The following is a 22067-nucleotide window of genomic DNA, read 5'->3' on the forward strand; positions in this document are numbered from 1 at the left end:
CAGATCGATCGAATGCTTGACCTAACAGTGCAAAGGTACGCTTGTGGGTGCAGAGAATATGTCCCTGTATTCTTCCATGACCTTATTGTTTGGTCAATTTAGAGTGTCCTAAATTGCTATATTAATTGTCAATCCGGGAGTCGTAAACTGTTGAAGTGTGGTGCACTATATGTGCAAGATAACCTATTTCTTACTTTTTGTCGTTTTTGATTTCTTTTTATTTTGTTTTGGGGGTTTTTATCTTCGTTTATCTCCTAATGTGAAATGGAAATTCTAAAAGACAAGTATGGATATAAATTTTCAAGGCAATTATGTCCTTTATAATGGTTTCCAAAACTTCAAACTTCAGAAGGTCTTAGAACATGCTAATGATGAAATTAATTCCTAAAATAAAATGAAAATGTGCCACTATTCTAATCAAACAAATAGTGAACTATTGATCATGAAACCATTATCCTTGCTGCTGCCTAAATACAAAAGAAATGAATTAAGCTACTGTACTCAAAGAAATCCAAAAATTGCAAGTAAAGTAAAGCTAAAATTAGATTACATCAATTCATATTCTGAACCCTCGCCAGTTAGTCTCGCTATGGCTTTCGGAGGTAATCATCAACAACTTGAGCAATCTGATATCTAATTTGCAGAAAAGTAAACTTAAAATCAAATCACATCAATTCATAGTCTGACCCCTCGCCAGTTAGTCTCGCTATGGCTTTCGGAGGTAATCATCAACAACTTGAGCAATCTGATATCTAATTTGCAGAAAAGTAAACTTAAAATAAAATCACATCAATTCATAGTTTGACCCCTCGCCAGTTAGTCTCGCTATGGCTTTCGGAGGTAATCATCAACAACTTGAGCAATCTGATATCTAATTTGCAGAAAATTAAACTTAAAATCAAATCACATCAATTCATAGTCTGAACCCTCGCCAATTAATCTCGCTATGTCTTTTGGAGGTAATCATCAACAACTTGAGCAATCTGATATCTAATTGCAGAAAAAGAAACTAATATCAAATTACACACCCATACTTCAATCCCTCGCCATTAGTCTCTCTATGGCTTTCGGAGGTAACTGATAATGATATGAGCAATTTAATATCTAAGCTAACTAATGAAGCTAATGAACAAAACTGAAATAAACAAAACAACACTGAAATTAAAAGCTAAGAAAAGTAAGTCAGCAGAAAGAATGATTCCATGTCATTAGTCATTGTGAAAAGTATATGCAAATGCCTGGGCTGCCTACTGTATGGAACATACACACTGATCAGCGTTAACAACAATGTAAAGCATGTAAAATTATGAACAAAAATGAAACGTTAGTACCATAGGAAATGCAATATACATAAGTGAATAACTATGGCATAATAAACATAAAGAAACACAACATGAAACTGTACAACAATAAGAAACAAAACCTCGGCGTGTGCAGGGGCCCTCTGCACAACCTCGGGCAACAACTATCAATCAAGAATTATGCTCAGAAACAGAGTCTTCTCATATATTCAGAACGCAGTCACAATAATGAAACTAGTGTCACGGCACAGTGGGCTTTTTAACAACAAAATTACATTCCAAAAGACTAACTACTATGCGTATAGAAACGCATTATTTATAACAAAAGGCTACATAACTGATTTCCTAAAAACTGCGCTGACAGAGGACACGTGAATGACAACGTCCATGGATCTAGCATCATGGTTGCCGAGATGATGCAATCTATTGAAAGCGGCTTGTTGGATTTACATCGTGGGTAGCCTACAGGTGTCAGCGTGCCTCCAGAAATCTAGAAACGGCCACGAAAATCTTTCACGTGCTGGGAAACAGAGTCCTGTTGCCGTAGGACTCTTCTGTTTGACCACCGCTTGACCACCGTTGACCATGGCCTCCTCTGATGAATCCGACTGAGCCAATAGGACTCGGTCCATGTCCACGTCATTTCCAACTTGCCCATGTGGCTCGATTTGCCTGAAGACACCTGCAATATGGACTTTAACAAAAACGGTTGCAGAAAGTTGAAGCAGCTGCAGAAAGTGACAGGATTCCGCAGCTCAATGAGCAAAAATCTAATTCAAACAGCAGACACAAAACATAGTTAAAAACCACTTTAAGTGCTCTTTTATGATTAATATGAAATGATGTTGATAGCTTAGGAGGTCCAGGTAAATGGAAAAAGTATAGGAAGGTGTATAAGAAAGATGCAAGTTCAAGGCTCAACACTTATCCACCTACTTCTGCTCCATGGGGGAACCCTTCCTAGGGGTCATGGATGTGGCCACTATTTTCCCCTTTCTTTAAGAGAGAATCATAAAGAAAAAAAATTTCTCGGTCTAGGAGATGATCTAACCGCATTTCTTAGCAAATATCAAAGAGATGGAAGTATGTGGGGATACCTTTGGTATCATGTATAACTTATTTCCCAAAGAAATAATAACAGTGTGAGGCCTAGACTCATACTCAGCATGACACTTCCACAAGTATGGTTGGCCTAATAATATATCACAAAAATCAAGAGGAACAACATCACATAATACCTCATCTGTGAAGGGCTTGATGTTAATCGACACTGTTGGATGACACGGAGATCTCGTCCTTGGTGAAGCCATCTGATGGTGTACATTTGTGGTTGTGGTGTGGTCAGTAGGCCCAACCGCTTCATAAAATTTGTTGAAATGAGGTTCTTTTGGGTCTCTTTGTCGAAAATGAATTGTACAAAGAACCCTTCATTCACATTTGTGAGTGGAAGAGATGCTCCCCCTCCTTTAGATCTTCGGGCTAAATATTCTGGAACTTGGTAGTGGTAATGGTGGAACTCGATTTTGCATCAATAATTTTCTTCCCCTTTTCATTCCCCTTGTCAGATTCTGGCTTAGAATTAAAACATGCATCGGATCTTGAAGCTTTCATCTCAGCCACCAATGACTGCTTGGTGCGACACTCATTTGTGTTGTGAGTGGGGCTCTTGTGGAACTCACACCACTTTCCTATGTCCTTCTTTGTCTTTGTGGTGTCATTGTTTGTTTGTGGCTTTGATGGGTTTTCATGGGTCATTCCACCTTGTCTCTACCCTTTTTTCTGTTGTTTAGGTGTAGTCTTTTGTTGATTCAGATTTGCAGATCCAAGGTCGTTCTTCTTTTGTTTAATTTTTTGTTCAATCTTGGCTGCATATCAGTATGTTGCACCAAGTGAGGAGAGTTCTAGGAACTCCATTTCTTCTTGAATTTATTTGTGCATACAACGTACTTAAGTACCATATTTTTCTCAGTCTTTAATGCCCAACTTTGTGCGTATAGTATGAAAAATATTTGTGAGCTCATGCATATCTTGGTCCCTTTGCTTTTGTAGTGTGGTCCACTATATGTAGTTGTTCTCATAGCTTCCTGTGGGGTAACATTGTTCCTTGACAACGTCTCAGAAAGAGTTCCAAGAGGGGTTGGTTTTAAATAGAGAGGGTTCCTCGACCCTTTTCTCACAATAATTTTCCTACCAGTCCTTGACAAGGGGGGCAGCCTTAAGCAGTGAAAAAGTAATATCCTCCCTATCGAACAAACTATGGACTAAAAAATAACCTTCCAATAGATTCAACCATTTATATACAACATTTGTATCTATTTGACCTTCGAATATAGGGATACCAAAGTTCACTTGTACCTTGAATGGGGCGGCACCTCTGAAGTGATTGTTGGATGAAGATGCGTCGTCAGTGGGAATCAGCCAAAGGATCTAGGAAAATTTGTTCAACATTTTGTTCCTTTTCCCTCGAGGGCTTCTTCGAGCAACAATTTGATAGGATATCCTACTCCCTCATCTTTATTTTCTTCTTCCATGGGAGGCCATCGATGTCGGTGGGGACAGTCTTGCAAAGGCTCAAGCAGTTTAAGTCCCAACTCCTTATACCCGACCTCGTTGGGGATATGCACAAATAAATAAAGAAAGAGCATATTTTTCTGATACCATTGATCCAAATTTATGATGGAACGAAATGAAATACATATATAAATAGAAACACAAAGATACGGTGAAAACAAAACTTCAATCATTGATAACAAAGTATTGAAAATTGTTTACATGTATAAGGGAAATAAACTAGCTGAGGAGATGGTAGATTATCTCTGAGAAGAGATGTGGAACCTACATGCCTTCTGAACTATGTTACAATGAGGCTCGAATGCTTATTTATTATTTAGAAATAATGGAAAACCCTAAACATATGAAAACCTAACCCTAGGAGATGAAGCGCCAAAAGTCAGTAGGCCCTGCTAGGGTAGATTAGTATATCAAATTCCCGAGGTCGTAACTTTGGCATATGATATTTGTTTGACACGTACAAGATCTATCCAAGGACTACAACTTTCGACTGCAAACCCCTATAAAATATAAAATATTTTCTTGTTTTCTAAAAAACAACGTTGTTTAGGGCCTCAAAATGGCTTTGGAAGTTCAGGACTTGAAAAACTACCAAAAATAGTAAATTGTGCTACAAATAAGGAAACTGAAAGAAACAATGGTGGGTGGACACAAATATCCATGTAGATCATGGTTATTCTGTACATACCTCAACCTTCCATGCTTGGAATTTTGATGCTTCATTGAGCTTATTGCTCTTCTTGCAAATTGTTGTCATAGTGTTAAATGAATTAGACATAAAGAAAATAAATAAATAGTACTTACTTGATTTTGATTAGATCGTCAAATCTACTTCCACAAGCTAGTGTAAGACAAACAATTTTGTAGAATTATTTCTTTCTTGAGACATAGATGCCATGATTGCTTTAAGATCTTCATTTCTTCAATGTCTTGTACAACAGAGATTGGCTTCTTTGTCACATATAGGTCTCGACCTTGCTATATAAGTATATGAAAGTCTCTTCAAATAGGCTTAACCTTATAATTCCTTCTACTTGGTTAGATATCTACAAGGAATGTAGGTCTCGATCCCTTTTCAATGTTGCAAGGTTGATGGATTTTGTTTCACTGAAGTTGACTTAGCAAAATAGGTCTTATTATGTCAAGAACAGAGATCCTCCAAGTAGGGTTTTTATGTCACTATTGAAGTTCGGATCTTATATATATTTTCATAGATTCTTGTCCCTTTTCTATAGTGGTCTCGGTTCCTTTGATTTTTTTTTGGAATGATTGAGATTTTATAACATACCTATAGTATCTTTAAATAATTCAGTCCTTGGGATTTTAATTCTTGAACCTTTTGTTGGTTACAACAACTAACTTTAGTCCTTCTAGAATTCAGAATTCGGTCATTTTGGAACACATATCCTTTGGATATTAATTTTTTTTTATGCTTAGGACTTCGCTTTACTTTACAAAGAACTCAACCTTGAATAGAATAGTAGTCTAGCAATTCAGACATATAAAATGCTCCTAGGTTCCTTTCATGGTTCAACCAAATTCTATGGCCTAATTGCATAGACAAGGATTTATGATCATGCCCATAAATGTGCCACATTAGGTTGGTTCCCTTTCTATATAGTTTTGGATTTCAAAGGTAGACTTGAAACTCTTTTTCTTTCTAATCAATATTGATATTTCTAGCTACCTTGATTCACTTGACCTTAGCTCTGATACCATGTTGAGAAATCCATTAGGGTAGCATCATGGAAATTTTATTTTTATTTCTCTTCCATGAAATTTATTTGTGATATTATATATATCTTATGTTGATTATATTAGTGTTCTTTATCATAAAATAAATGCCAAAAACATGAAGAACACAAAAGAGGACACAAGATGTATGCATTCAGCCAGTGAAAAACATCAATGAAGGGGGAAACGCAGTCAAAATATTCCACTAGTAGATTCAAATCAAATTGAGACAACTAGGACCATAAATATTCTCCATCCACCAAGTCAGCATCCTAGTCAAGTATATCTCCTTCCTTTTCTTCACAAGTCAACAAGGTTTGTTTCTCCAAAACGAGTCAACAAGAGTGTTGGTTTGATCCACACTTCTGAAGCTTGATCTTCGACCATGCAGTTTCATTATTCTCTTTGTATTTGAGATAGAATTTTGACTCCAAGAATCTCTCCTTCCTTCGCTATGATAATTTCTTCATAAAGATGACAAAGGACTTATATTTTGACACCTTCACACTTCCTTCTTGATGTTCGAATTGCAGATGGTGATATCCTCTCTCAATAGGTTGAATAGCACTAGTATATATATATATATATATATATATATATATATATATATATATATATATATATATATATATATATATATATATATAGATATATATATATATATATATTCTTCTTGTGTGAGGACGCGACCCTTCAAAGAGGTCAACTTGGCAGCAATCAACTTGATGGAGGAGTATAATACACATAAAAGTAAATTTATTTTCCCGAGAAGGGTCTAATACATTTTGACTTTGACTTAGTACAAAAATCGTATAGAAATCAATGGGTGCTTTGACCTATTGATCATTGACCCAAGCATGAAACTCATGCTTTAATAAGTTAATTTTTCTTTTAGAATAAAGTTTATTTTTCTTTTGATAAATACATTACATCATTATTTAATTCTGAAGATCGACACTAGTTACATTTCTTAACACTCCCTCTTAACTATGGAAGTATTCATAATTACATATATACAAAGGTACATTAAATGTCTCAAAATGATATGTTCTAGATATGTGTGTGTGTGTGTGTGTGTGTTTAGCACAAACCTTCGAGCTCCTCAATTATTCTGATGCTTAGATCATCATATTATCCAAACACATCTCATAGAAAGTTTTCTTATTTAACTTATTTAGCGACACCAAACTGAACCTCAATATTTCTCAACACAACCAAGTCTTTGTAAGAACATCCATCTGTAGTGTTTTATCCATTCTTTTATCTCATTCTTTCTTCAAGTTTTTCACTATATCTATCACAATATTCCCTCCCTCTTAACTAGGGAGATATATACTTTCTTTAATCAAGCTTCCTCTGAGCTAGAGACAAATCCTTTAATAAATTTATTCTTCTAGCCATATAGACTCTTTCTTTCGCATCATTGGATAATTTTAACCTTCTAGAACATCATTTCTTCTATCTTCACTTGTTACCAAGGTCATGCATCAATCATATTTAATGTTATCAGGGTTCTTACAACTCCCTCTTTCCATCATGCATCATTGTTATCAAGTCATCCTTCAATATCTTCAAGATTAGCAACTTAAAGATTGCGTATCTGCAAATTTTAAACAAAATTCACACTCAAGTACAAATAGTTGCATGAAGTTATTTTAAGCAAAATAAGGTTAGCATTTCATTATAATGGAAGCATCAAAACAATCAAGCTTTAGATATCTAAACCTAGATAGGTTCACAATCAACAAGGGCTACATAATTTATATTTTATACCTCGACAATTTTGTCACAAACCCTTGATTCCATCGTCGAGACATAAAACCTTAAATATAAGCAACTAATCCAATCATAGAATTTTACATCTGGGGTTTCAAGATTGTGCACTAGAATTTCATGTCAAACTCTACTAGGATTTTGTTACAAACCCTAGATTTCATCAATAAAACTAAATCATGTATATTAACAATCAAGTTAGCAATCTAGCATTTCATATCTAGGGTTTCATTAATATTTCCTTATATCAATCTATTACTAGGGTTTTTATCGTAAACCCTAGATACAAATAACAAAAATTTAATGTTATATATACAATAATTCGACCAATCTAGGGTTTCAAGTTTACAAAAACACATACGCATAGGGTTTCATTTCCTAGGATCTCTCGTTAATTGTTTCGAGGGTTTTGCAAAAAACTTAATTCACTAAACCCTAAAAATATAGGATTTCATAGACATCAACAACAAACCTAAAAAGCGTAGAGTTTCATTAGTATCATACCCTAAGCATCAAAATCCTAGGTTTTACAGTGAACCCTAAAGGTTAAGGTTTCACCAAAATGAACAAATGGTAAGAGATAGTATGACAAGGGTAGATTTAATCTAGTGATTAATCACCCTAACAAGAATATTTATGATTCAAAACCCTAAACATTAGAAATTTAGTAATACAAAGAAAATTTCAAAATGATCATACCTTTTAATGAATAAGTTTAGCTACAAATATTTGTACATACCTTGAGATTCTTCCTTTAAAAGCCTTGTAGGGTTTCCTAATTGAAGGACTCCCTCTTAGCATATTCATGGTATATTTGCATATGAGTCAACTTGTGCCCACACATCCAACTTTATATCCCTAAGATCATCATGTTTACCTTATCTCTACTTCCTTCAATATATATTTACAATATTTATTAACAAGCACAACCAAAATATAAAAGTACAAGAACGATATGATAATAAATTCCTAAGGATTTTTTAGTACAAACCCTAACTAGCTATAAAGAGCAATCATTTAATTTTATTTTGTAAAGGATAGTTACAATTCCTAGATAGAGGGAACATGCAAATAAGGTGAGGGCTTTTCATATGTACTATCTAAGGTTTATAATCCCTAAATATTAACACTTCATTACAATAAAAATTATCCAACCCTAGAATTATATGAGTAATAAAACCCTAAAACATTTCATGCTAGACCTTTTAACAAATTATTATTCCATACATACCTATAGGTTTTATAGCTCAACCTTCTATTATTGAAACTTTGATGCTTCATTGAGCTTATTGATCTTCTCGCAAATTATAGGCATAGTGTTAGATGAATTAGACATAAATAAACAAAATAGACAATACTTACTTGATTTTTATGAGATCCTAAAATCTACTTCTACAAGTTGGTATAAAACAAATAAGTTTGTAGACTTCCTCCTTTCTTGAGTCAGGGATGCTAAGATTGCTTATCAAGGTTTTCCTTTATTCAATGTCTTGTATAGCAGAGATTGGCTTCTTTGTCACTTACAGGTATCACCCTTGCTATATAAGTATGCACATGTATCTTCAAATAGGCTACACTGTATACTTCCTTCTACTTGGTTAGACATCTACAAAGAATGTAGGCATCAATCCCTTTTCAATGTTTCAAGGTTGATGGATTTTGCTTCACTGAAGTTGAATTCTCAAAATAGGTCTTATTATGTCAAGAAATGAGATCCTCAAAGTCGGATTTTTATGTCAGTATTGAAGTTCAGATCTTATATATATTTTCACAAATTCTCATCCCTTTCCTACGGTGGTCTCAACTCCTTTGATTTTTTTGAAGCAAGTGAGATTTTAAAATAAACTTATAGTATCTTTAAATATTTTGGTCCCTAGGATTTTAATTCTTGAACCTTTTTCTAGCTACAAGAACTATATTTAGTCCTTCTAGACTTTAGAATTCGTTTATTTTGGAACACAGATCCTTTGGATTTCAAAAGTGTTTTTATGCTCAAGACTTCACTTTAATTTACAAAGAACTTAGCCTTGAATAGGCTAGTAGTCTAGAAATTTGGACATCTACAATGCTCCTCGGTTCCTTTCATTTTTCAACATAGGTCTGCAACCTAATTGCAGAGATAAAGATTTATGATCATGCCCATAAATATGCCACATTAGGTTGGTTCCCTTTCTAGATAGTTTGGCCTTTCAAAGGTAGACTTGAAAATCTTTTCTTTCCAATCAAAAGTGATCTTTCTAGATGACTTGATTCACTTAACCTTAGCTGTGATACCATGTTGAGAAATCCATTAGGGAAACATCAAGGCAATTTTATTTGATTTCTCTTTCATGACATTTATTTGTGATATATATCTATATTTTGTTGATTATATTAGTTTTATTTATCATCAAATAAATGCTAAAAACATGAAGAACACAAAAGAGGACACAAGATGTAGGCACTCAACTAGGGAAAAACCCTATGAAGGGGAAAACCCATTCAAACTCTTCCATTAGTAGATTCAAATCAGATTGAGACAACCAGGACCATAGATATTCTACATCCACCAGGTCAACCCTCTAGTCAAGTATCTCTCCTTCCTTTTATTCTCATGTCAACAAGGTTTGTTTCTCCAAAAGGAGTCAACAAGAGTGCTAGTCTGATCCATATTTTTTTAAGCTTGATCTCTAGCCCTGTAGTTTCATTATTCTCTTCGCATTTGAGACATAAATTCAACTCCAAGAATATCTCCTTCCTTTGCTATGATAATTTCTTCATAAAGATGACAAAATAATTTTATTTTAACACCTTCGCACTTCCTTCTTGATGTTTGAATTGCATATGGCGATATCCTCTCCCAATAGGTAGAATAACACTATATATATATATATATATATATATATATATATATATATATATATATATATATATATATATATATATATATATATATATCTTCTTGTGTGAGGAAATGACCCTTCAAAGAGGTCTACTTGATAGTAGTTTAAGGCTGACCTGAAATGTGTGGAGGCCGACTTGATGGAGGTGTATAAGACACATAAAAGTAACTTTATTTTCCCAAGAAGGGTATAATACATTTTGACTTTGACTTAGTACAAAATTCCTAGAGCACTCAATTGGTGCTTTGACCTATTAAACATTGACCCATGCATGAAACCCATGCCTTAATAAGTCAAATTTTCTTTTAGAATAAAATTTCTTTTTCTTTTGAAAGATGCATTACATCATTATTTAATTATGAATAATGACACGAATTACATTTCTCAATATCCCTCTAACGTGGATGCACAGGTGGTAACACAGAAATGGACATGTGGAAGAACAATATTGGCTCAAGGGTGATGATATGGTTGTACACATCACTGATGACATGGCCACACCACAAGTTGCGATGTGGCAACTCAATCAGAAATTTTTGGATGGCCAATAGGGCCAAATCTAGGTGACACGTGGAACCACTCAAAGAATTCCATGTGGTGTTGGTGAAATCATGATGACATCAACACAAATTTGACTATGGACCCCTAGGACCTAATCACATAGTAAGGTCATAAGAAGTTTTGGGTTGTATTGTGAAACAACTGGAAGGAAATCCCTCATAGTTGGAAAGAGGTGTTACATACCTAGGCAATAGGAAGTCATGTGGCTGAGTTTGCGCATAGTGAAGTAGCAGATTGGAGTGAGCTGGTGAGCAGTTCGGTTGGCAATATTTCTTGATCAAGTTCGATTGCCCTACTATTATTAATTGGAAGGAACCCGAATAATCTCATAAACTACTAGATCTGAATAATATCGTGGTATCATATACCATTTACCATTTAGGATCACAGGTTGGAGATAAGCGGACTCGAACCGTTGACATCCGCCACAGGGTAAACCATCGTCTCTGCCCACTGTCAAGCTTCAATCAAAGAGGTTGTTCCAGTGAATTCCAAAGCTTCTGAAATGTAGTTTGTTATTCTCTAACCCTCGTTTTGAGGTTTGTGACCTCACGTGGTTAGCGCAGTTTCCATAATTTTGATTGGCACTATTATTACAAAGATACAATGTGGTTGGCACAATTTTGATTCACATGCAGTCTGATGTAGTTGGTGTAGTTTTGGTTGACATGAATTTTGACGTAGTCAGTGTAATTTTGATTGGCACAAAGTTTGGTGTAGTTGGCTCAATTTTGATTAGTAATATTATTACGAATATCTGATGTGGTTGGCATATTTGGCACAATTTTGATTGACACGAAGTTTGATGTGGTTGGCATAATTTTTATTGGCAATAACGGTTACAAGTTTTTATTGGAACCATTATTACAATGTCTATCACTTTGGTTCCAAGGTCTATTTCTTGGAATTTGGTCACAAGGTCTATTGGTTGGCAGTCTATGTAGCACATGATTGCAAGGTTTGTGTGTCATGTGTTCGTGAGGTCCATTGGTTGGAACTCTATGTGGCAGTTGGACACGAGGTCTGTTGGTTGGCACTTGGTCGAGAGGTTTATTGGTTAGCACTTGTTCATGAGGTCTATTGGTTGGCACTTTGTGTGGCACTTAGTCGTGAGGGCTGTTGGTTGGAACTTTGGTGTGGAATTTAGTTGCGTGTAACTAATAGAAATTTGATACTACTGATGAAATTGAATTGAAATCAAGAGATTACAAATTTTCTCTACTATTCTACAGAATGGAAATCACAATTCAAAAACACATGCAATGACATGCATCCATTAAAACACCACAAGTACACAATGATTTACAGGGGAACCCAATTGGGAAAAGCCCATCAGTTGTTGTTCATTAATCAGATGAGAATGAGAAACTATTACAATGTCTTTCTTCGATCCTGAAGCACACACTGCACTGTAAACCTATTCTCCTATTGACTGCCCTACACTGGCTAACACTTAGCCAATTCAAGGCCCCAACTAGCTCTTATTTCCTTGCACAATCATGGAGGAAATTAGCTCCTAAAAGATAGAAATTTTCTCCTATTTTCTTGCACAATTCCCAAGGAATTATTCACTTGCTTTACTACCAAGCCTATACACTCAACTAGCATACAATTGATAATTACAATGTTCATTTTCCTCCACTCCAGTTAGGAAATTCGATTTCCATGCATTTTTGGGCTATTTTTACCTTATTGACTAGTTTAACAGAGCGATCACTAAGTTAGCAACAATTCTACTACTCAATTGACCTTCAACTGACTCAACTAGGTACTTGAGCTCAGTTAACTGAGTCAAACTGAAAATAATTGAACTAGATTGCTAAATTTTAGCAATCACTACATGCATAACTCTACTTCTAGCATATAACTTGAATTTATTGAGAAAGCTAGTAGACAAATCCATGTCACACAAGTTAACTGCAATCCAAGTCATCTTGTTGATGTGGAAAATCAAATTACTAAATTTGACTAAGGCACAAGTCAAATTTAGCCTTTCTTGCTACAATTTCTAACACTCCCTCTTAGCAAGAAAGGGATTTTGCACCACCCCTATCCTGCACCTATGGAATTCAAATTTGCCTCTTAGCAATGCCTTTGTCAAGATATTTGTATCTTGCTCCTTAGTTTGAATGTATTGTAGTATCATAATTCTCCTTCACACACAAACCCGCAAGTGATGGTACTTGATATTAATGTGCTTGGACCTATCATGAAATACTGGATTCTCAAAGAGTTTAATAAAACTCTGATTATCACAATAAATCACTGTTTCATCCATCTCCTGACTGAAAACACCCACAAGTATTTTCCTCATCCATATGACCTCACATGTTGCTTCTCTTCCATCCATGTATTCAACCTCTAATGAGTTTTGTGGAACAGGCCTTTGTTTCGTGTTATACCAAGAAATAGTTACAGACCCAACACTGAAGATAGCATATGAAGTATTTTCATGTCTGATGGACACCCTAGCTAATCTGCATCAGTTAAGCCTTGGAGTTTCACTCCCTTTTTCCTCTTGTACCATAAACAATACTCAACTATGCCTTTGAGGTACACCAACAAATGCTTTGTTTCCTTCCAATAGAACTTGGTAGGCTTCACCATGGCTTAACTCAACTGATTCATTGCATAACATATGCCAGGCCTTGTGCTCACTATATACATCAAGGATCCCACAAGTTTTCTATTGATGGTAGCATCTACTGCCTCTCCTGAAGAAGCAATATCCTTCCTCCAGTTTGTAGCTAGTGGTGTGTCAATAGGCTTACAATTATCCATGTGAAATCTCTGAAGAATTTCAGAAGCATACTTCCCTTGACCCACAAACAACTCACCATCACCCTACCATACTTCCATCCCAAGGAAGTAATGCATCAAGCCCAGGTCCTTCATCTCAAATTCTCTCACAATGTCCTATTTGCAAGAGCGGGTCAACTATTCATCCCCTGTAAGTATAAAGTCATCAAAATACAAAACGAAGATAAGCAACTTGCCATCTACCACAATGTGATAGAAGTTGGCATATGTTTCACTTTTGGTGAAGCCAAATCCATTTAGATATGTGTCGATCTAAGTGTACCATGCTTGAGGTGCCTATTTGAGACTATACAAGGCTCTCCTAAGTATACAAACATGTGTCTCCTTGTCATATGTCTCAAATCACTCTGGCTACTCTATGTAAATTTCTTCCTCAACAACGCCATTGAGGAAGGCAATCTTCACATCTACTTGATCGATCTTCCACTCCATTTGCACAATTAATACTAGAATGGTTATGATCGAGGAATATCTTGCCACAAGGACAAATGTTTCCTCATATTCCACTCCCTCTACCTAAGATAATCCTTTGGCCACAAAATGGCCTTGTACTTCTTGATGCTCCCACCAGCTGCATGCTTCACTTTGTAGATCCATATTGAACTAACCATTGACTTGTTCTCTAGTATTGGTACTAGCTCCCTTACACTGTTCTTCATGATGAAGTCATACTCCTCCACCATGGCATCAACCCACACTGGCTGAGAAACTACTTCCTCAAATGAAGAAGGATTTGTCTCAATGATTTTTGTCACAAGAGCGATATACCCAGTGTACATGTCTGGTGATCTCCTCTACCTACACTAAGATGTAGGAACTCCCACATGCTCTCATGCATCTGATATCAATCTATAATTTTCTATAGTTCTCTTCCTCTCCTCTCTGGAAGATTCAGGTTGAGTGGGTGCCTCCACTCGACCTCCTATCTACTCCTCCACTTGTGGCTTCTCCACAACATCCTGAAGCTCTACATGAGACTCCTTCTTTGGAGCTAGAATCTCCTCCTTGGGTGGGATACTCAACTCTCTCTCTAGAGATAATCTCGTAGCCTTCCCCTCATCAAATTTGACATCTCTCCTCATTCTTGTCACCCTACATGAGGGAAAATACACCCAGTAATTATGTGGTGTCTCTGTGTATCCTACAAATACTCCCATCTCAGTTGTAGGCTCAAGTTTCTTCTTGTTATTCTTGGAGACATGATAATACACAATAGCTCCAAAAATTTTGAAATGAGATACATTTGGATTCCTCCTAGAGAAAGCTTCTTTGGGTGTGATCATGCCAAGTATTCTATGAGGGCTCCTGTTCTGTAAATAAACTGCGGTGTTGCATGCTTCTACCCATAGGTGTAATGGTAGACCCTAATCATCCAACATGGAACTTATTGCTCCCACTATGCTTCTTTTCTTCCTAGCAACCACCCCATTTTGTTGTGGGTTATGGAGTGATATCAGTTATCTTTTAATACCCTCTTTGGAACAAAATTCCTTAAAGGTGCTAGAAACATATTCTCCTCCATTATCACTTCTCAGGGCTTTCAATTTCTGGCCAGTCTCCTTTCCAACCAATGCTTTGAATTCAACAAATTTTGATAAAACTTCATCCTTCTTCCGCATGAATAAGGTCCAATATTTTCTAGAAAATTCATCCACAAAAATCACATAATACCTATATTTCATTTTATAGGTTGTATAATATGGTCCACATACATCAGAGTGGACTCGCTCCAAGATTTCTCTTGCTCTACTATCTTGGCCCTGGAAGGTGTATTTCACATATTTCCCCAATGTGCATCCCTTGTATACAACATGCTGGTCAAGGGTACATTTTAGGAGACTGGTGGTAATTTGTTGTACGATTTTTAAGGCTCCATGGTGTAAGTGTCCCATGTGCTTGTGCCAAAGTTCTCCAACATCTCAACTTTTCACTTCTCCTACCTTGCTACTTAGTGCAACACAAGATTCGACCTCTAGTTTGTAGAGATTCTTCACTCGAACACCAATCTATTTCACTTGCTCGAAGCTACATGTATCAAAAAGGCTTTCCCCCCAATGAATACAACATCATAGCCATGATCCTCTAATACAACTACAAAGATAAGGTTCTTCTTTAGCCCAAGTACATACATGACATCTTTCAGATGAATATGTGAGCCTAACTTGCTCTTAAAGGTTAAGGTACCAATTCCTTTGGTGTTGTACCAACCATCATCCCAAAGTTCTATGTGCATCTGGAGATCCTTCTCCTCTAGGCTATTGAAGAAATATTTGCATCCCGTCATATGGAACGAGGCACCTAAATCTAGATACCACACATTCCCCATTACAATGCTCACTATACATGCAATCAGGGTGAAGTCTAATTTGAACTGTGAAGCAAGTGCTTCACCTCCCGCTCCTCTTGAAGGCTTCTTGTTAGACTTCTTATGCGGACACCTTGTTGCATAGTGCCTGAATTCATAGTAGTGAAAACATTTTATCTTGCTTAAGTCCTTCTTCTTTCCAATGTTCTGGTTGGTCTCTGGTTTTCTTTGGTAATTCTTTCCCTTTCCTTTCTTGCCCTTCCCAACCAAAGAAAAATTCTCTTCCTCCTCAGATTTGGATGTTACTCCATCTCAAGTGTTCCATCGAATTTCTTCCTGCACCAGATCGGACTAGAGTCTCTACCAATTTGACTTTATCCCTTCCAGTTACAGAGTCCTAGTAGTTGTGAAAGGATTTTGGAAGGCCTAGGAGAGCTAGGTTCACTAGTTCTTAAGAGGGAACATTCTCTCCAACTCTTCCAAGCTCATCTCAACACTGAGTAAACCTGGAGAGATAATGTGGAATGGTTTCTCCTTTCTGCATGTGTATGTTTCTGAGCTTGTCCCTCATGCCAATTTCCTAGCATCACTACAATTTTCAAATAACTTAGTGCGGGTATTACACATAGAAAATTGAGTCTCCTTACCATGTAAATTCAATACTATGTGGTCTCTCACACCCTCCAAGATGATCCTCCTAGATTTTGTGATATCCTCCTTCCATTGGGCTAATTCTTGTGCATATGATACTGTTGGATTTGGAATGTCAGTTTTGATGTACTCCAATACAACATTATCATTGAGCATTGCTTCCATCCTATCCTTCCAAGCTATGAAATTCGAGGTTTCGTAAAGGGCATACTTCAATCTCAATCTGTTGAAATAAATTTTCCTGCACAGAAGGAAAATTTCTTCACTAAATCTACAAACCAAAAATTCTGAAGAAGAAGCTCTATTGACTAGTTTCTAGTGTGATTTTTGCTCTGGTACCATGTAGAAATCAGTAGAATTTTGCTACTACTAATGAAATCAAACTGAAATGAAGAGATTACAAATTTCATCTATTATTCTGTGGAATGGAAATCATAATTTAGAAACACATGTAATGACATGCAACCATTAAAACACCACAAGAACATAATGATTTACAGGGGATACCAACTGGGAAAAACCCCTCCGCTACTTTTCATTAACTATATGAGAATGAGAAACTATTACAATGTCTTGCTTCGATCCTGAAGCACACCCTGCACTACAAACATGTTCCCCTGCTCTGGACAACACTTATCCAATTCAAGGCCCTAGTTATTTCCTATTTCCTTGCGCAATCCTGGAGGAAATTAAATCCTAAAAGATAGGAATTTTATCCTATTTACTTGTGCAATTCCCAAGGAATGATTCACCTACTTTACTGCCAAGCCTATACACTCAACTAGTATACTATTGATAATTACAATGTGCCTTTTCATCCACTCTAGCTAGGCAATTCGAATTCCATGCATGATTGGGCTATTTTTAGTTGTTTAACTAGTTTAACTGAGAGATCACTAAGTTAACAACAGTTCTACTACTCAACTAACCTTCAACTGACTCAACTAGGTACTTGAGCTCAATTAACTGAGTCAAATTGAAAATAACTAAACTAGATTGCTAAATTTTAGCAATCATTACATGCACAACTCTACTTATAGCCTATAACTCAAATTTATTGAGTAAACTATTAGAAAAAGCCATGTCACACAAGTTAACTGCAATCCAAGTCATCCTATTGATGTGGAAAATTGAATTACTAAATTTGACTAAGGCATAAGTCAAATTTAGCCTTTTTTGCTACAATTTCTAACATTACGAAGTCTGTTGTTTGGCACTTTGGTGTGGCAGTAAATTGTGAAGTTTTTTGGTTGGCACTCTAGTGTCGCACTTTGCGAGGACTATTAGTTGGCACTTGGTTGTGAGGTCGAGTCTCGCTTCTGTCTCTAGTTTCAATTGTGTGGTTTAACTAATGATTAAAACAAGTTTGTTCAAATGACTTGACCGAGTAACACAATAATAGACTTGGTATTGAATTATGTTGTCCCATGGGAGGTCATGGGTTTGAGTTTGGTCGGGCTCTCCAAAATTTTATTTTGCACTCAGGAGTTCATTTTATCAAACTTTTTGATAGACCAAAGGAGTGAATTTTCTCACGTGTTCCAGCAAGGTGCATTTTGTAGACAATGGACTTAAAAGGTGCATTTTATAGAATGATTAACTTTTATAATGTTTTGGGTTAATTTGAGGGCCAATTTGATTTTTGGAAAAAGGGGAAATGGCTTGAATTTTATTATGATCTGAAAGGGGATATGAAAAGTCATGAAGACAACTTTTTGAGGACAAGAAGTTGTTTTTTTTTCTTTGCATTCAAAATGTTTTGGGCCATATGAATAGGTTTAGTGTTGATACAAGAAATGAAGAAATGTCTAATATTGATGTTTGAAGAACTGGTTGAAGTTGCATTGATATGATCAGAGTTGGAAGAGGTGTTTATTGAGTTTGTGGATCCAGCTCGAAATATCATCAAAATTAGTCCACTATTTTTTTGTGAAGGAGTTGGGTGCCTCCAGCAAGGTTGGTGCATCAATCAAGTTGGAGCCTATAGCAAAATGGTGCTTGCATATTTCCGAGGTTAGTGCCTCAATCAGGTTGGAGCCTACAACAAGTTGGTGCTTTCAAATTTCTGACGTTGGTGCCTACAACAAGTTGATGCTTGCATACCTTATGGGGTTGGTTCCTGTAAATATATTTTGAGGGTTAGTTTCTCCAGCAAGTTAGTGTCTGCAAATCTATGTTATGTCTTCGTGCCTCTAGTTGATTGGTTCCTGCAAATCAATTTTTGGGGTTGGTGCTTGCAAACTAATGTAATCAAATATTAATGAATATAAAAAAATTTGGTTTTCTCCTGCAAGGGTTTCCACGTACATCTAGTGTTTTCATGTGTTGAGGTGATGATGACATTTATTGATTTTGTCATGTTTTTAGTTATGATCAAAATGTAAAATTGTTTAATTTGGTTCAATTTGTCTTTACATTGATTCATCCCCTCTCCCTCAGTGTGATCATTATTCTAACAATTGTGTCTCTCAAATTCAACATTATTGAATGTTTCAAGAGAAGCTAAAACAAAGGCATTGTGGAATAAGTTATGGACTTTGTATTAGTCTAAGTCCCTAGTGAATAATTTTTGCCTATGGAAAAGTTTGTTTAACCTGAGGATGAAGGATGGAGACTCAGTGACAAAGCATCTAAACACCTTCAATACTATGGAAAGTCAGTTATTATCTGTTCATATTAAGATTACATATGAATGATAAATGTACCAAGTTGTGTTATTTATCAGACTCATGGCATACTTTGATAGTTTCCATAGGTAGTAATGCAACTACTTTAAGTTTCGACATTATAGTCTCATCCTTATTATCTGAACAGATGATATGGAAAAAAAATGGAAAGTCAAAACACAGATGCCTTGTTTGTAACAAGATGCTCCTAGGGTAGAAATAAAAATAATTCCTCAAGTGGAAGATCTAATTCTCGAAGAAAATATGTAAAGATATGTTGGATATGCACAAAAGAAGGGCATTACAAGAAAGATTGTAAATCTAAAATTGCTAAGAAAGGGAAGGGATTTAATGATGATCCTTCTAAAAAAGAAAAAACATCCTCAGATGAAGGAGGGGATGTGCATTTGAATTCTTCAAGTACACATGTATATTATGAGGCATGGCTAGTCAACTTAGGCACATCCTTTCATATGACTCCTCATAAGGATTGATTTTGCAATTATGAAAGATATGATGGTAGTAATGTTTCCTTAGGAGATGACTTGATAGCCAAAATCGTAGGACAAGTAAAATTCAAGTTGAATCTCATGGGTGAAAGGATAAGGATGCTCCATATTGTTTTTCACATACCAGGATTGGCCATAATTTTTATTTCTATAAGAAAGACGAGCAATGTAGGTGTAAAAACAATGTTTGAAAATGATACCTGTAGGATGGTTCAAGGAGAAGTAGTATTGTTGAAAGGATTTTGGATTAGAACTCTATATAAGCTATTTGGAATCACTATTAGTAATGGGCACAATAGTTTTGTTGTTCCTAAAAGTGGAGCTAAAGAAGGAAAGACTCTAGTAGTATCTAGAAAAAAGAATATATTGTGGAATCAAAGACTAGAACACATCAAAGAGTAGGACCTTCAAGTACTACATGGTAATGGTATGTTATAAAGCATGTCTAAGTTCTCTCTATATTCTGATTCATGTGAACATTGTTTATATAGGAAGTGGAATCAAGTAAGCTTCTCCTCTAGAGATATAAGCACAGAGGGAATATTACAATTAGTGTTGATTGACGTGTTTGGGCCCACGTTGGTTCCATCACTAAGTAAATATGTGTATGGTGTTCTCATTTATAGATGATTTCTCAAGGAATATTTAGATTTATCTCCTATTAAATAAATATTTCTTTGATGAATTCAAAGAGTTTAAGGCTCTTATGGAAAATCATACATAGAAGAAAATTAAGGTGTTGAGAGTAGATAATGATGGAGAATTTTGCAGGAATGAATTCAAAGAATTTTGTAAGAAGTGAAATATAGCAAGGTAAAAGACTAGTCCATACACACCTCAGTGGAATTTAGTTGTAGAAAGGATGAATAGGATGTTGATGGAGAAAACAAGGAGCATGTTCAATGGTGTCGAGGTAGGAAAGGAATTTTAGGCAGAGGCAATGGACACTATGTTACTTGGTAAATAGATCACCCTTATTAGCCTTACATGACAATACTCTACATGACGTATGGATTGATAAGAAACCCTCTCTTAAACATCTCAGAGTATTTTATTGTGATGATTTTGTACATGTTCCAAAGGAGAATAGGAGTAAGCTAGATAAAAGTTGAAAAGTGCATGTTTATTGGATATAAAGATGGTCAAAAAAGTTATAAGATTTAGAACCTAAAATTTAAGAAGGCCGTGTATAGTAGAGATGTGGTATTTAGATAAATCAAATATGTTGTCAAACATGAATTCCTTCCAAGGAATAAAGAACCCGAAATGATAGAGGTTGAATTGAAGGATGATGAATTCGCCTCCACATGAGAATAGGAACAAAAATAATAAGAACCGCATAGTATGGTATTGAGGAGATCGGTTCATGAAAGAAGGAAGCTAGAAAGGTATATTCCACCTGATTTCTCCTCAAATTTTTCTTTATTTATTACTGATGATGATCCTATAACTGTTAGGGAGGTAGTGGATTCAAAGGATGACAAACTTTGGAAAAGGCCACCATTGAATAAATGACATCCTTGGACAAGAACGAGGCTTGGGATATAGTGAAGTTGCTAGTTGGAAGAAATCCCATTGGTAGTGAATGGTTGTTTAAGAAGAACTTGGGTGCAGAGGGAGGAGTGGATAAATTCAAAGCTCGATTAGTAGTAAAATGTTATTCTCAAGTAGAGAGAATTATATGTCGCGAGATATTTTACCTTGTTGATAATTTAACTTCTACTAAATTTATTTTATTTGTTGTTGTTTCTTTTGATTTTGAAGTAGAACATGTGAACATAAAGACAAGATTCCTACATAGGAATCAGGAAGAAGAAATCTATATGAAGTAATGAAAATGCTTTGCGAGAAAGGGAAAGAAAGAACTTGTGTTCAGGTTGAAAAATTCCCTCTATGGTTTAAAGTAATAACTAAGGATGTAATATAAAAAATTTGATACTTATATATTTGGACATGGTTTCACAAGGAGCAAAGTGGATCACTATGTATATTTCAAATTATTTGGTAATCATCTTATTTATTTGGTCTTGTATGTGGATGATGTGTTGTTGATTGAAAATCATAGGGAAATCATCCAAGTGAAAACTCATTTGTCCTATAAAATTGACATGAAGGATTTTGGTGTTGAAAATTTCATTTTGGGCATGGAAATTAGAAGAGATTGAGAAAACAAGAAAATCTAGCTAAATCAGAGGAAGTATGTCGAGACAATATTGTAGAGATTTAATATCTAGGAATGTAAATCAATAAAGTTGCACATTATTGTAGGTGAAAATTTATCTATACATTAGTGT

The sequence above is a fragment of the Pinus tabuliformis genome, chromosome 7 (assembly GCF_031772625.1).
Source record: "Pinus tabuliformis cultivar Carrire ecotype Pingquan chromosome 7, CPIR1, whole genome shotgun sequence".
Taxonomy (NCBI): Eukaryota; Viridiplantae; Streptophyta; class Pinopsida; order Pinales; family Pinaceae; genus Pinus; species Pinus tabuliformis.